Source organism: Mus caroli, unplaced genomic scaffold (assembly GCF_978045245.1).
Source record: "Mus caroli unplaced genomic scaffold, Mus_caroli_1 scaffold_15, whole genome shotgun sequence".
NCBI lineage: Eukaryota > Metazoa > Chordata > Mammalia > Rodentia > Muridae > Mus > Mus caroli.
The window spans coordinates 92249312-92263708 of NW_028227270.1; the positions used below are offsets into that span (position 1 = coordinate 92249312).

General features: G+C 44.9%; 1 pseudogene across 1 annotated transcript in view; it reads left to right on the forward strand.

Moving 5' to 3' along the window:
- The window catches only part of LOC110308020 (uncharacterized), a 173916-nt pseudogene that overhangs the window by 6072 nt on the left and 153447 nt on the right, over window positions 1-14397 (forward strand). The window lies entirely within an intron of this gene.

Genomic DNA, 14397 nt, shown 5'->3' on the forward strand with positions numbered 1-14397 from the left:
CTGCCTATTGTTTGGACTGGAATTAATCCTAGAGCTGGGCATTTGCTGGACTGAGTCTCCCCCTCAGCCACCTGTTTAACATTATCAAAGATACAGATGCTAGAGGTATATTGTGAATCTAGGAGGCCTATGTGTTTTTCTAGCCTTTCCTTATACCTTCCAGGAACTATCACGAGTGTATTCTGTGTGCCAAGGGACAGGACAAGCTCTCAGAACACAGATGAAGAACATGAATAAAATTCTACCCTTCTGAAGCTTCTACTAGTGATGATGAAATATATACTCAAAGGTGGAAGTTAGTAGTGAAAAGCATAGAGCAGAAAGGGAGATGGGGGTGAGGGGGGAGAGGCTGCTGATTTCTATAGGCTGGTCAGGCACGACCTTATCTGGGAGGTAACCTTGACGCTGGATAGGAAGGGAGGAGAGGAAAGAGCTTCTGCTATCAGGGTGGAGAGCATCCAGGCTGGGGCAGGGGCAAGAGCCTGAGTTATCAAGGCAAACTCACAGGAGTGGAGGGCACGCATGAGCCAGTAGTGAGATGTAGGAGGAATGTGGGCCGATAGCAAGCGTCCTTGAAGGCCAGAGCAGTGCAGTTTATGCCAAGGGACAGTATGACACTGAAGAGCTTCAGACAGTGGATGACCTGACAAAAGTGGTGTTGTCACAGAGTGACTCTGGCTGGGGAATTGAGGCCAGAGCAAAGATGTGCTGGGGGGAGGAACCAGGGAGACCCTCAGGACGAACTACTGTGCTTATCCTATTGCCAGGATGGTGCCTGGGACTGTAAGGCAGAGGGAGCCTAGAGGGATGTGGTAGAGACAGACCCTTGTATATGTTAGAACAAAGATTGGAGGGTTTCATGGAAAGGTGGATGGATGGGAAATAGAGGAAGCAAGGAGGTGCATAGGATTCTGAGACTTTCAACCTGAGGCTAAGAGGAGATGGAAAATCTCTAACCATGAAGGCTAACCAGTACTTCAGGTGGAACACATGAGGATCTGTGTGTGTGTGTGTGTGTGTGTGTGTGCGTGCGCGTGTGCACGTGCATGCTCGCACATGCCACTTGCACCTGTGCCTGCATAGAGGACAGAAGAGGACTTCTTGTACCTCAGCTCTATTATTCCTTAATTCTTTTAAGACAAACTCTCTCCCTGAACCTCAAGCTACGCTGACAGCCGTGCACACAGTCATGCAGGTGGCTTCTCACATGTGTTCCGGGGATTCAAACTCAGGTTCTCATTGAGTATTGAACACTCTAACACAGTAAGCCATCTTCCTAGTCCGAGATGTCGCTACTTTAAATTGGCTAAACAGTTTAAGATACAAGTCATGTTTTCAAGGTAGTTACTCAGAGATATGGTTGGGAGAAATTGAGTGCTATTTAAAGCAATGGGTGGATGAGTTCATTGAAGGGGTGAGTGTAGACAACTCCTCCCCCCATTAGAAGCAGGAAAAATGAGAGATGAAGACCTGTTCTTTTAAGTGGTTTGGTCTATTACACACCTATACAACTTCTGGGGCTGATCCCCCCAGATCTCACATACAATAAATTGGGTGTGGTGGCATACCTTTCTAATCTCAGCAGAGGTAGAAACAGGCATACTGTGCTGGCCAGCAAGCCTAGCCCTCTTGGTCAATTTTAGAGAAATTTTCTTTAAAAAAATCAAACAAAAAAACAAACCCAAGATAGTCAGTTCTTGAGAATTGACACTCGGAGTTGATCTCTGGCTTACACCCCCCCCCCCACACACACCCAAACACAACCACACCCCCCATCCACCTACCCACACCCACGCACACACACCCACACCCACAATACAGTCCTATGAATCGTGACTGAAATGTGTTAGTATTTTATAAATAATTAAAATACTTCCAGATGCCTGGTAGGGGGCAAACTTTGATCCCAGCACTCAGGATGCAGAGACAGGTAAATCTGTAAGTTCAAGGCCAACTTGGTCTACATAGCGAATTTGACGCTAGCCAAGCGTCCACCGTGAGACTGTTTCAGAACAATCAACCACCTTTCATGTCTGTTATCTCAGTGGAGCCTCATAGTAGCCACAGTGCAACAGCTCAATAATGCCCCTGTCTTACCTTGTAGACGAAAATAGTTGAGCTCAGAAGTAAAATGGTTTGTCCAAAGTCATTCAAGTATAAGACAACACTATTGTTCAAGTTAGTGTTGCTGACAAAAGAGAACATAGCAGTAATAAAAACTAGGAACTGCAGAGTAACACAGCACATGCATAGCAGGGAAGGCGGCAACTCACTACAGTGGGTAGGTTAGACATAGAATATGCATGGCCTTTTGACATGTTTTCAGCAGAATAAAGACTATTGTAAACTTGGGAGGACAAGACATCAAGATAACCAGATGGTATGGAGAGTTTGGAGGCCCCCCCCCAGTCCTGCTGAGCAGTGAGGGAAGTGGGTAGGAGATAGAGTGAGTGGCATTGTGTGGCAGAGTTTTCCAGGGGAGATAGCATCACAGGTCTGTTCACTTCAGAAAGGGAGCCCACAATAGACCAGAGTAACAACTGCACACAAGTCCAGTTTGGTGTAGCAGTGAATTGTCCTTTTTTTTTTTTTTTTTTTTGAGGTTACTAACAGGAGTAGGGATGAGGGGTTACAGAAGCAGCTGCATTCCCAGAAGCCCACCCCAACATGGTGGGACCCGAGAAAGCTGCATCCCTGGAGCTCCCCTCCTAGTGCTCTTGCAGACAGCTCACGGGACAAACCTGTCCTTCTTGTTGCAGTTTGGCAGCTCCGTTTTCAGCATCTGTGTTCCTTCCCTGGAGCAAATGTTTCAAGTTGGAGGGAGTGTTGCAACTTGGAGGGTCGTGAGATTCAGTGAGGAGGACTAGTGTAAACACAAATGAACTTTTTGAGATTTTTATTTTGGGGTGTGTGTGTGTGTGTGTGTGTGTGTGTGTGTGTGAGTGAGTGTGTGCTTGTGCGGAGACCAGAGAACAAAGTTTGGATGCCATTCTCCTGGTCTTGTTTAGTTTTGAGACAGTTTCTCGCTGGCCTAAGATTATCTTAATAGGCATGGTTGTTTGGCCAGCACCTCTATGGACTTAGCCATTTCTTTCCAGTGCTGTGATCACAGTGGCACTTGTAAAAATTTGTGTTTGTCAGGGATGAGAGTTCTGAGTGTGAAACTCTGCATTTAGCATTTGTGTTTCTAATGCCAGGAAGTTTTTGGACTCAAGTAAGAAACCTCCAACTTAGATCTTACAAAGCAAGCGTTTGCTGGGTACAGTAGCCCGTGCAGGTAGTCTCAGTATTCGGAGCCTGAGGCAGGAGAGTAAATTTGAAAGTAGCCTGGTCTACACGTAGAGACCTTGGCTTGAGAGAAACTTTTATTTGTGTTTTGTTATATGTTTGGATTTCTTACTGAAGGAATTCAAACTAGGGCTATCTCAGAGCACCGAATGGAGTAGCTTTGTATTACCTTGGCTGCCTGAGATGGGAAGGGTAAACTTTGATGCAAATGCCATGCACTGATTTGTAGTTTTTTTGTTTGTTTGTTTTTTGTTTCGGTTTTTCGAGACAGGGTCTCTCTGTATAGCCCTGGCTGTCCTGGAACTCACTTTGTCGACCAGGCTGTCCTTGAACTCAGAAATCAGCCTGCCCCTGCCTCCTGAGTGCTGGGATTAAAGGCGTGCACCACCACGGCTGGCTCTTACATGAAACTTTTAAGAAACTCTTTTTTTACATTTGTGTCTTCCTCACTGTGCTATTGCTGTGAAGAGACCACGACCAAGGTAATTCTTATAAAAGAATGCATTTAATTGGGGGCTTGCTTACAGCTTCAGAGGGTTAGTCTGTTATCTTGATGATAGAGAGCATGGTGCCAGAGAAATAGCTGACAATTACACTCTGATCTGAAGGCAGCAGGCAGAGAGGGAGGGGGAGAGGGAAGGGGAGGGGGAGGGGGAGAGGGAGAGACACATAGACACACATGGAAGAGAGACAGAGAGATAGACACACATACATGGGAGACAGACAGACAGACACACATAGAGACACAGGGAGAGAAGGATATACACACACAGAGACAGACAAGACTCAGAGAAACATACAGTCTCTCTCTCTCTCTCACACACACAGAGAGAGAGAGAGAGAGAGAGAGAGAGAGATAAACAGACTAGGGCCTGGCATCTGTCAACTTTAAAACCTCTAAGCCCACTCCAGTGACACAGTTCCTCCAACAAGGCCACCCATACTAATCCTTCTATTCCATCTCAATAGCTTCCCAGTTGAGGACTAAGCACTCACATACCTGAGCCTATGGTGGGGCTCTGATTCGAACCACAGGCCATGTTACAGGCCAGGAGTTTCTGGCAGCCTGGGGTGAAGGTTCTTGTTTTTCCTAACTTTTCGTGAGTGAGGGACAGTCATGAGGAAGTGTCCCAGCATAACCATCAAGCCCAGGATAAAATGGAGTCACTCAGGGACCATAGTGGGGTTTAGCTTGGTCAGCGAAGTCCCTAGACCCCAGCAGGTCTGTAGTGCTTGTCCTTGTTTGTTGCTAGACCAGAGTGTGGAGGGTGCCCAGCCATCACTTTGAATGCTGTCCCAGTTGCAGCATGCTGCTAAAGTGAGTATCAGGAGTTTGTTCTCTGCACGTGAAACAGTTGTGGTTTAAACATCCCTTCTAGACTCACAGAGACGCAACCTAGGCTGTGAGGATCAGGTCATTAAAGTATTTTGAGATGATCACATTATGAGGTTGGGAGACAGAGGTGAGGGTAGGGTTTGATGCATGCCTGTAATCTAAGCACCTGGGGGACGAGACAGGACGATCCAGAGTAATAAGCCAGCCACAGCTGATACAAAACAAACAATCAAACCAAAACCCGACCTACTAATCAACCAAAACCAAACACAAAGATCACAGTAAGAATTCCGGAGAACTAACCTGTGTACACTCACTGCAGAGCTCAGGCCTGGGAGGTGACCCGTGGCAGTTGCCAAGGCTCAACATTCCTCCCTTATGAGGCAACATGTAACATTTGGTATCCCAGTAACCGTTTGTCGAAATCTTGAGGCATGCAAGCTCACAGGCACCAAATCCTTGGCTTAAGATAAGGATATTTAGACTAGGTTAAGTGTTGGGCAGCTTGGCAGCGATGTGAGAGCAATTATTTCAGATCGGACTTTTTAAAAAAATAAATGAGTTTCTTTGTCTTTCCTTTTTCGAGGCAGTTTTATCCTAATTCAGGTAAACCTGGGCTACAGAGCAAGTTCCAGTCTTTTTGTTGTTGTTGTTGTTTTGTTTGTTTGTTTGTTTTTTGAGACAGAGTTTCTCTGTGTAGCCTTGGCTGCCCTGGAACTCACTCTGTAGACCAGGTTGGCCTCGAATTCAGAAATCCGCCTGCCTCCCAAGTGCTGGGATTAAAGGCATGCACCACCCCTGCCTGACCTGCCCATAACTTTGCTTACATTAGGTGAGCTCTCTCTAACTGAACTACATCCCCAGCCCTCTCTTTTGTAATTCTTTTAAAAATACTTGTCATGGGGGTCTCTCAAATATAGAAAAAAAAAATCCATGCTTAGCTGGTCTTTGCTGGAAAATTCCAGAACAGGTAGGTCAGCATGTTTATGAGCGGTAGGGTGATGACGCCGGTGACTTTTGACTGGAGACTCAAAATGAATCCGAAGTAAAAAGTAACCTTCATAGGAGACATTAATAAAACAATGTAAGCAGTATATGATCTGCACACTTGTAATCACAGCACCCAGAAGGAAGAGGCCAGGAGTCAGAGGTTCAAGGCCAGCCTCGGCTACATAGGGAGTTTGAGATCAGCCTGGGCTATATGAACAATGATTTGGGGATTATTCTCATTTTTTTTCTTCCAGTCAAATGTCCAAGGAGCTGTAGATATCCCCATAGTTCTCTATCCAACTCTTGAATCTTTATTTATCCAAATCTTTATTTTCTTGGTGTCCTGTCCCTCTCTCTGTCTCTCTCTTTCTGTATGTCTCTGTCTGTCTGTCTTTCCCTGCCTTCATCCTTTCTTCCCTCCCTTTCTTCCTCCTTCTGTCTTTTACATGAGTGTTTGCATACGCGCGCAGAGGCAGGCAGTGTGCTCAGGCTTCTCGTCGTGGCCCTGTGTATACTGCGTCTTCTGTTCAGCACCATCACAAGCTCATACTCCTCTTGGGATTCCCTTCCTGTCTTCCCCAAGCTCCTGGAGTTAGAGCCCAAAGGCTCATCAGCACAGGTGATAGACACCATAAGGCTCTACACGTCACCTATTAGACAGCTCTTCTGAAACGCTTCTCTGTGTTAGACCACTGTGGTCGGAATAAAGGAGACAGCAATGCAACAAAGAATTTACCAGCATATATTTTCAGCCTGTTTTATTCTTTAGATTAGTGTAGTTCCAAGGACAAGGGAAGTCCCCTGTCCTCCTGTCTTTAGGGTAAATAAACCTTAGTTCCCTCTGAACTGATGTTCAGTGTTTGTCTCAGTATGGGAATTTGGGTGAAAGTTCATGGAATGTTTTTCTTTTTTTTTTCATGTCAATTTCGGCCTGACTCTATAGCCATGATCCAACTATTTATACCTAAGTATATCATGTGGTCTCCTGGCCAAATGTTTGCAGTGGACCAGCTAGCAAGGACTGGAAGGATGCTGTCCTTGCTCTAGCACCAATTCCTGGCTTTCTCACATGGCCTCCTGAGTTCTGAGGGTTTGGACGAGACCCCTGGAAAAGGTCTCAAAGCCTAAGTACCTGGTGCTTCCACTGGGTAATCATCCCATCTTATTTTTCTAATTCGAATTACATAAATTTACTTACTGTGTGCACACATGTGTGTATGTATGTGCACACATGTACATGCACTGATAAGCCATGGTGCACTTGTGGAAATGAGTTCTCTCCTGCTATGTAGGACTCAAGGATTGAACTCCTGTGCTCTGCCTTGACAGCAAGCACCTTGACTCACTGAGCTGTCTGTCTGGCCCCCCCATCTTATTAATTCAATCAAGTATGCAAATTTTACAACTTGCTACTTCCTGTGTTTGTCCTGGCCTCTGTGCTCTTCCATTATTTTAGGCCCAGACATAACTCTCTGGGTGGGGCTCTGTGTTTGTTTTTGAGACATGTGTTTGTTTTTACCATGTCGCTCAGAGTGATCTCAAGGTCTTGGTCATCCTGCCTCAGGTTTCCTGAGTGCTGGGATTCTAGCAGTGATTCATTGCTCCTGCCTGTAAATGGTACTATTTGAATACTCTGCTTTCTTTCTTGCTGTAATCTCCCTTCTTCTGTTTGCCTTACCTTCTTCTTCCCTGGGGCCCTTGGTTGCTGTTCCATCTTCCCATTACCCATCCCTTCCCCGGTCCCTTCATCCATTCACCTATACATTCATCCTCCCTTGCATGCATGCATGCATCCATCCGCACCCCTACCCCTTCATTTTCCCACACACTCATTTTGTTTTGTTTTGTTTTGTTTTTGAAGCTCGCAGAACTCATGAACAGAGTTCTACAGGATGTGCTAAGTCACATTGCCTCTGGTTGCTGAAGGTGGTGGGGGAAGAGGGAAAGTTAACCTGTGCCCATTGCAAGTGATGTACTATCTGTGCTATTTGAGCTTAGAGTGCTTGGTAAACTGCTCAGTGGTAGAATTACAGACCAATGGCCACAGTAGGAGACCTGCCCCCTTCCCTCCCTCCCTCCCCTCCCATCCACTGCTCTGCTCTGCTCTGCCCTCCCTTTCCCGCCTCCCCTCCCCTCCTTTTGCCTTCCCTTCCTGTCTCCTTCCCTTCTCCTTCCTTCCTTCCTTCCTCTCTCCCTCCCTTCTTTCCTTCCTTTCATTTTTGTCTATTTGGTTTTGGTTTGATTTTTTTTCCTTTTCTTTTCTTTTTTTCTTTTTTCTTTCTTTCTTTCTTTTTTTTTTTTTTTTTTTTTTTTTGAGACAGGTGTGCTCTACATAACCTTGGCTGTGCTAAACTTGCTCTGTAGATCTAGCTGGCCCTGAACTCAGTGACTCACCTACCTCTGCCTCTTGAGTGCAGGGATCAAGAGTGTGCACCACCACTGCTCAGCTCACCTGATGGTAGTTTCAGCAGCTCTGATGGTAGGGAGAAAGAGAGGCTGCTGTAGCCCTGAGGAGCTCTAGCCCAAACCCTTTTCCACTTTGTATAGCCCTTCCCGTGTCTTTAAGATCTTACTCTGTAACCTAAGCTGACCTGCAGCTCATAACCACCTTCCTGAGAGCTGGAATTAATTGCTGGTGTGAGCCATGATGCCCGGGCTCTTAGGATTTAAGGGAGCTTTTATTTCAGCTGTGAAAAGACAGACCCCAGCTGAGAAATGCAACCAAAATGGAGAAACAACAACAACAATGGAAGTTTGTCTTCCCTTGCAGTAGCTGCAGTTACAGATATTAACCACCTCCACCTCCACCGCTGCTCCGAGTACTATTTTCCTTATACTTCCATTGGATAGATTGCAGGGTTAAGACCTAGTCTTTTGAGGAGTTCATTATCCAGTCTACAGGCAGGAGAATTGCATGTTCAAAACCAGCTGGTCTATGTAACAATCTCTCTCTCTCTTTCTCTCTTGAATACACAGCCACATGAGTGCACACACACACACACACACACACACACACACACACGCTTGCAAGCTGGAAAAAAAATGAGCTGGTACTTCAAGACTATAATGTGAGTTGTTAGGGAGACCAAGACAGGAGACTCATTAGTTCAAGGACTGCCTGAGCCACTTAGTAAGACCTTTTCTCAAAAGTCCCAGAACGTACTGGAGCTATAGCTCAGGGGTAGAACATGTGCCTAGCATAGCATGTGTTGTGGCCTAGGTTGAGTCTGCATTACCACTACCAAATTGCAGGAACAAAGCAAAAAGTCACAAAAATGGTTCTTGCAGATGAGATGAAGTTTCGGGATCGTCCTGGGTTGCCTAGGGTAGGCCTTATGCCTAGACTCAGGATCTTCACACAAGAGGGGCAGGAACACTACCCTCCCAGAGAAGTGCAAGGGTCATACAGAGACTGTCCAAAGCTGTCACTACTAACTGGAAGGTAGGGGTGGGGTGGGGAGGAGTGCAAAGAATGACTCTCCTCTGTCCTTTGGAAGACAATTTTCTGATGCTTTAAGCTACAAACTTTAATTTGTCACAACAACAATAAAAAGATAATTGGGTTGCAGACTTGTACACTTTCTTTGTGTGCATACATGCACTTGTGAGTTGTGAGTCTCTCTCTCTGTCTGTGTCTCTGTCTCTGTTTCTGTGTGTGTGTGTGTGTGTGTGTGTGTGTGTGTGTGTGTATGTGTGTGTGTTAGGCCAAAGGTCAGCTTTGGTTGTTATTCTGGACAGCTATCTCCTCCTTTGGTTTTTTTTTTTGAGACAGGGTCTCTCACTGTCCTGGGGCATACTCATCCAGCTAGGTCGGTAAGCCTAGGGATCCGCCCTTCTCCACCTCTGCAATGCTGGGCTCACAAGTGCCTGCCTCCACAACTGGTATTCTCTGTGGGCACTGGGGATTGAACTCAGTTCCTCATGTTTGTGCTGTGAGCCTTACTCCCCAGCCTCCCTGGGTTGTGTACTTTCTAGGGATCAAGGCCTTCTTCTTTGTCCCTGGAGTCTTCACAGTGAGCAGACTTCTGCACACAAAGCAGGTGCCGCATACCCAAGCTACTCAAACTGACTTTCTTCATTGGTTCAGAACTTTAGAGCCTGAAGATTGGTATTTAAATTTTTATTGGAAGAGAAGTGAGGCCGGCAAGATTGTGGCATTTATTTGCAAAAGAAGAATTGATACCCCTAAGGCTTACTTCTGTCTCAGTTTATTGCATCTTGAAGCTCAGATTTACACCAGGTTTTTAATGTAGCAATTCCTGCACTGGGCTAGAATATTAATAGACGCACCAAGAAACCTCATCTGGCAGAACAAGAAGAGCCAGTTGGTCTAGGCAGTGGTTTGATGTCTTAATTAGATAGGACTTCGGGGCAGGCGCTCTCCTGCACTGAGGTATCTAAGTGACAGTGCTCCGGGATTGCTGAATCAAATGCAGAGTGTCTTCTGCTCAAATCTTCCATGAAATACAATTTTGAAACTGTGAGCCTGGCTCTCACTCAGGCAGAACCTTGCTGTATTTATTGGGACTTCAGCTGAACAGCAACTGTGGGATCATATTCTTTGGGAAATAGAGTTTGTTTTTATGTATAAAGAAGCCACAGAGAAATAGGTGGGATTTAGGCTCAATTGACTGGGCTGGTGGCAAACATTCCTCTACCTAATAGTTCCTTTTCTGTTTTCTTTTTCTCTATCTAATCCTTCCCTTATTTCTTTTGCTACCCGCCCTCATGTCTTTCAACAATGATCTCACTTTGTAGCCAAGGATGACCTTGAACCTGCTGATTCTCCTGCCCTTGCATGCCAGTTGCCAGGGTTACGGGTGTGGATTTGCACACTCAGCTAGGAAGAGGATATTTTATGGATTTATTGTGAAGCTCATTTTCTCGTGAGTGTTTACAGTGTTGCTTGATATCACCTAAAGCATTATTACACCATTAGAGTTTATAAGAGTCACTTGAACAGATATTTGCAATAGTGGGGGTGGAGGGTGCTCATCACCGCCACTACCGTGGAACTGAACTTAGAACTTTTGTTCTTATTAAAGTTAATAGGCAGTTTAGTTGTCTTATTTTTCTTTTTTTTTCAGACAGTGTCTCACTATGAAGCCCTGCCTGGGCTAGAATTCTCTATGTAGACCAGGCTGACCTAGAAACGCACATCCTTCTGCCTCCTAAGTGATAGGATTGAAGGTGGCAAAGCAGTTTCTTTTTAAGCTAACTCACTTCCTGTGTTCAACCAGTGAAGTTCTTGGATTGTTTCTGACTTCACTCCCCCCCCCCCTTACCATATTTTATATAACTTCTAGAGCTGTGTAGTTTTTTACTAATAGCTACAGAGTTATTGAATACCAAGGAGTTAAGTGGTATGATTGGAATGTCTTACACAATTCCCTCCAGGAAAGCCTGAGTTCTAGACGTTGTATTTTACCTGAAACATAGAAGTTGCTCAGTAAGACAGCTGTTTATAGACTGCATTTGTGATTGAATAACAATGAAACCCCCCAAGTTTTGATCTGAGTCCAGCCTTACCTGGCCATTTTGAGTGTCCTGAATTATCATGTCAACCTAATAACGAATTCTTTTTTTCTTTTCTTCTTCATTTTTTCTTTCTCCCCTTTCTGTTTGAAACAAAGTCTCACAGTATAGCTGAAGCTAGACTGGAACTCATGTAGTTCAGCCTGGCGTCAGGCTTGTGATCATCCTCCTGCCTCAGCTTTCACTGTGTGTTCATAAGGGGTGAGATGATATGCATAGTTAATTAAAAACAGTTGGCAGTGCTGTGGTTGAGCCTGGCTCACTGTACCCTGTCTGAAACATAACTAACAACAAAGGAGCAGCTGGGTTTGTTTTCCTTGTGATTTTTTTTTTTTTTTTTTAAAATGTTTTTGGTAGGTTTTCACCATGTGGTCCAGGCTGGCCTGGAACTCCTGGAGACCCACCTGCCTCTGCCTCCTAAGTGTGAGAGCTTCAGGGAGGAATGGAGGAGTGTGTCTTCTTGGTGTGGTGGTGCTTCTGTACTTATGAATTCACAGGGCTGTGGTTCCTGTGTAAGATGAGGCAGTCCACCTTCTACACGGAATGGGGAGAGAGGCTCACTGGCCCTCACAATTAACTGAGCAGCTCTGGAAACTGGATGGCTTCTAGAGGAGGGAAAATCAATTTTCTTTAAGAGTGTGGCTCCTTAAAACTAGCCAGGCTCAGTGGCTGCGCCTTGTGCATAGCAGCAGGGTCCTTGTTTGGTTGGTATTCACTCTGAGGAAGACCATCTTCATGATAAGAACGGATGCCCTGAGGAATTAAGGCAGTTTCAGGAGTCACCAAGAAGCCCTGTCATTGTCCTTTAACCATTTGTTAAAATGTTGAAAACAAAACCAAAACCCACACCTCAGGAAAGGATTAGTAATTTTAGTGACTCTTGAGAACCCCTAAAGGATTAGGGAGAATATTTGTTTGTTTGTTTGCTTTTTCAAGACAGGGTTTCTCTGTATAGCCCTGGCTGTCCTGGACCTCACTCTGTAGACCAGGCTGGCCTCGAACTCAGAAATCCGCCTGCCTCTGCCTCCCAAGTGCTGGGATTAAAGGCATGCGCCACCACGCTCGGCTTAAGGAAGATTCTTCGAGTGTTGAATGTTTAAAAACCTTTATTTGACTACTTGATGTCAAATCTTGGTCCATACATACAGCTGGGCTTCCCCAAACTACTGACTTAGTGGTTGAAGATAGATTTTTGGAAGTGTCTTAGTAAAAGCAATGTAGTTTTTGTTAGATAATTTTTATCTGCTGGGCTGTGCATGGTTGTGCATAGTACTTGGGAAGCAGAGGCAGGTGGATCTCTCTGAATGAGGGGCCAGCCTGGCCTACAAAGTACATTCCGGGACAGTCAGGGCTCTGTAGACAGGCTCTGTCTAAATATCAACCAACTAAAACCAAACCAACCAAAGCACAGTAGAACAAATACAATGTTTCTTTCTGCTTTACATATATAAAATTAAAATGCCCCAAACACACAGAAGAAGCTCATTTTTAGTTGTACAACATAGTGGTTTGGGTGAAACAGTCATTAAAATGGAGGAAAATTTGGGTTAAACTCTTCTATTTAGCATTTTGGAGATAGCTTCTCACTAGCATCAAAGTTGGAATGATCCTCTTCCTGCCTCCACCTCTGACTCCTGAGTGCTGCTTGGGGTTGTAGGTGTGAACTGCCACTCCAGTTCAGCCCCTCTTTTCAAGTATTATTGTACTTAGCTTAAGGTTGCTGAAGTCAAGGCCAGAGAGATGACTTAGTGGCCCAGCGGTAAAGAGTTCACATTGATCTTGTAAAGGTCTCAGTAACTGTGCCCAGTGGGTCACAACTGCTTATGGCCTCCTGGGGCATCTGTACACACACATACACACACACACACAGAGTTCAAAACAAAAATAATTTAAAGCCAATTTTTCTTATGAGCTCTTTAAGAATTTCATGCATGTTGATTATATTCATTATTTTCCCAACATCTCCCAGACACACCCTTCCCTTCCTACTCATCCAACTTTGCATGTCCTATTTTTTCTTGTCGTAGTTTGTTTGTTTTCTGATACAGGGTTTCTCTGAGTAGCCCTGGCTGTCCTGGACCTCTGTTTGTAGACCAGGCTGGCCTGGGGCATCTGTACACACACACACACACACACAGAGTTCACAACTGCTTATGGCCTCCTGGGGCATCTGTACACACACATACACACACACACACAGAGTTCAAAACAAAAATAATTTAAAGCCAATTCAAGACGCAGATTCACCTGTCTATGCTTCCTGAGTACTTGGATTAAAGGCATGTACTACCACTACCACCATCTGGCTGTGCCCTCTTGAAAAGGGAAAAGAAAAAAAGAAAAAAAAATTTTAAAACTCCACTCACTCTAATTTGTGCTGCCCATAGATTCTTGAACATGTGGCTTTCCTAGGAGCCTGGTCAACTTACCAGGGGGTACACTTTTAAAGCAAACGGAGTCTTCTGCTCCTCATAGCTATCACCTTCCAACGGTTCCTAAGCTAGAGATGGGACTTGATGGTGCGACTCCCCTCTCTATGCTGGGATTTGATCTGGCTTGAGCTTGCACAGCTCATATACATGCTGTTGAAACCACTGTGTGTTCATATGTGCAGCTGCATTACTGCGTGCAAGATACTGTTTCTTTGTTGTCATCCCTTGCCTCTGGCTCCTATGGTCTTACCATCTCTTCTTCTGCAATGATCTCTCAGGCTTGGGAGGAATGGGTTGGATATTTAGACATCCTGTTATGGGATAGGAGATGGAAGGCTAGAGGAGGGAGAACAGAGAGAGATTAAATAATACTAAATACACTTGGAAAAAGTCATATGAAAACATGCTACTGTAGAAAATTCCTTAAAGTGGAATAGTTAATATGGAGTTAACCTATAAAGGAATAGTACCAATGCTTTTACTGGACCCCATAGGCTAACAGAGAGCCTATTACCAGGAATTGGAGTTGTTGGCCAGTGAGGTTCTATAGGTCCCCCTTAACATTATAGGCTATTAGCAATCCTATTAGTTACCCTCCAAAACTTGACATTAAGTCATATTACTGAAGACATCACATACTTGAGTCAGAACATGGATATATCAAGTTAGTGCTGACCTTGAAGCTTCATTGCTGACTAATAGTGCCAGAAGCTGCTATGAAGAACCTTACCAACTACAATAATAACTGGCCTGGCAAGACATGCCTACTTGTATAATATTGGCATGAACATCACAGGAGTAACCAACCATTTTCTG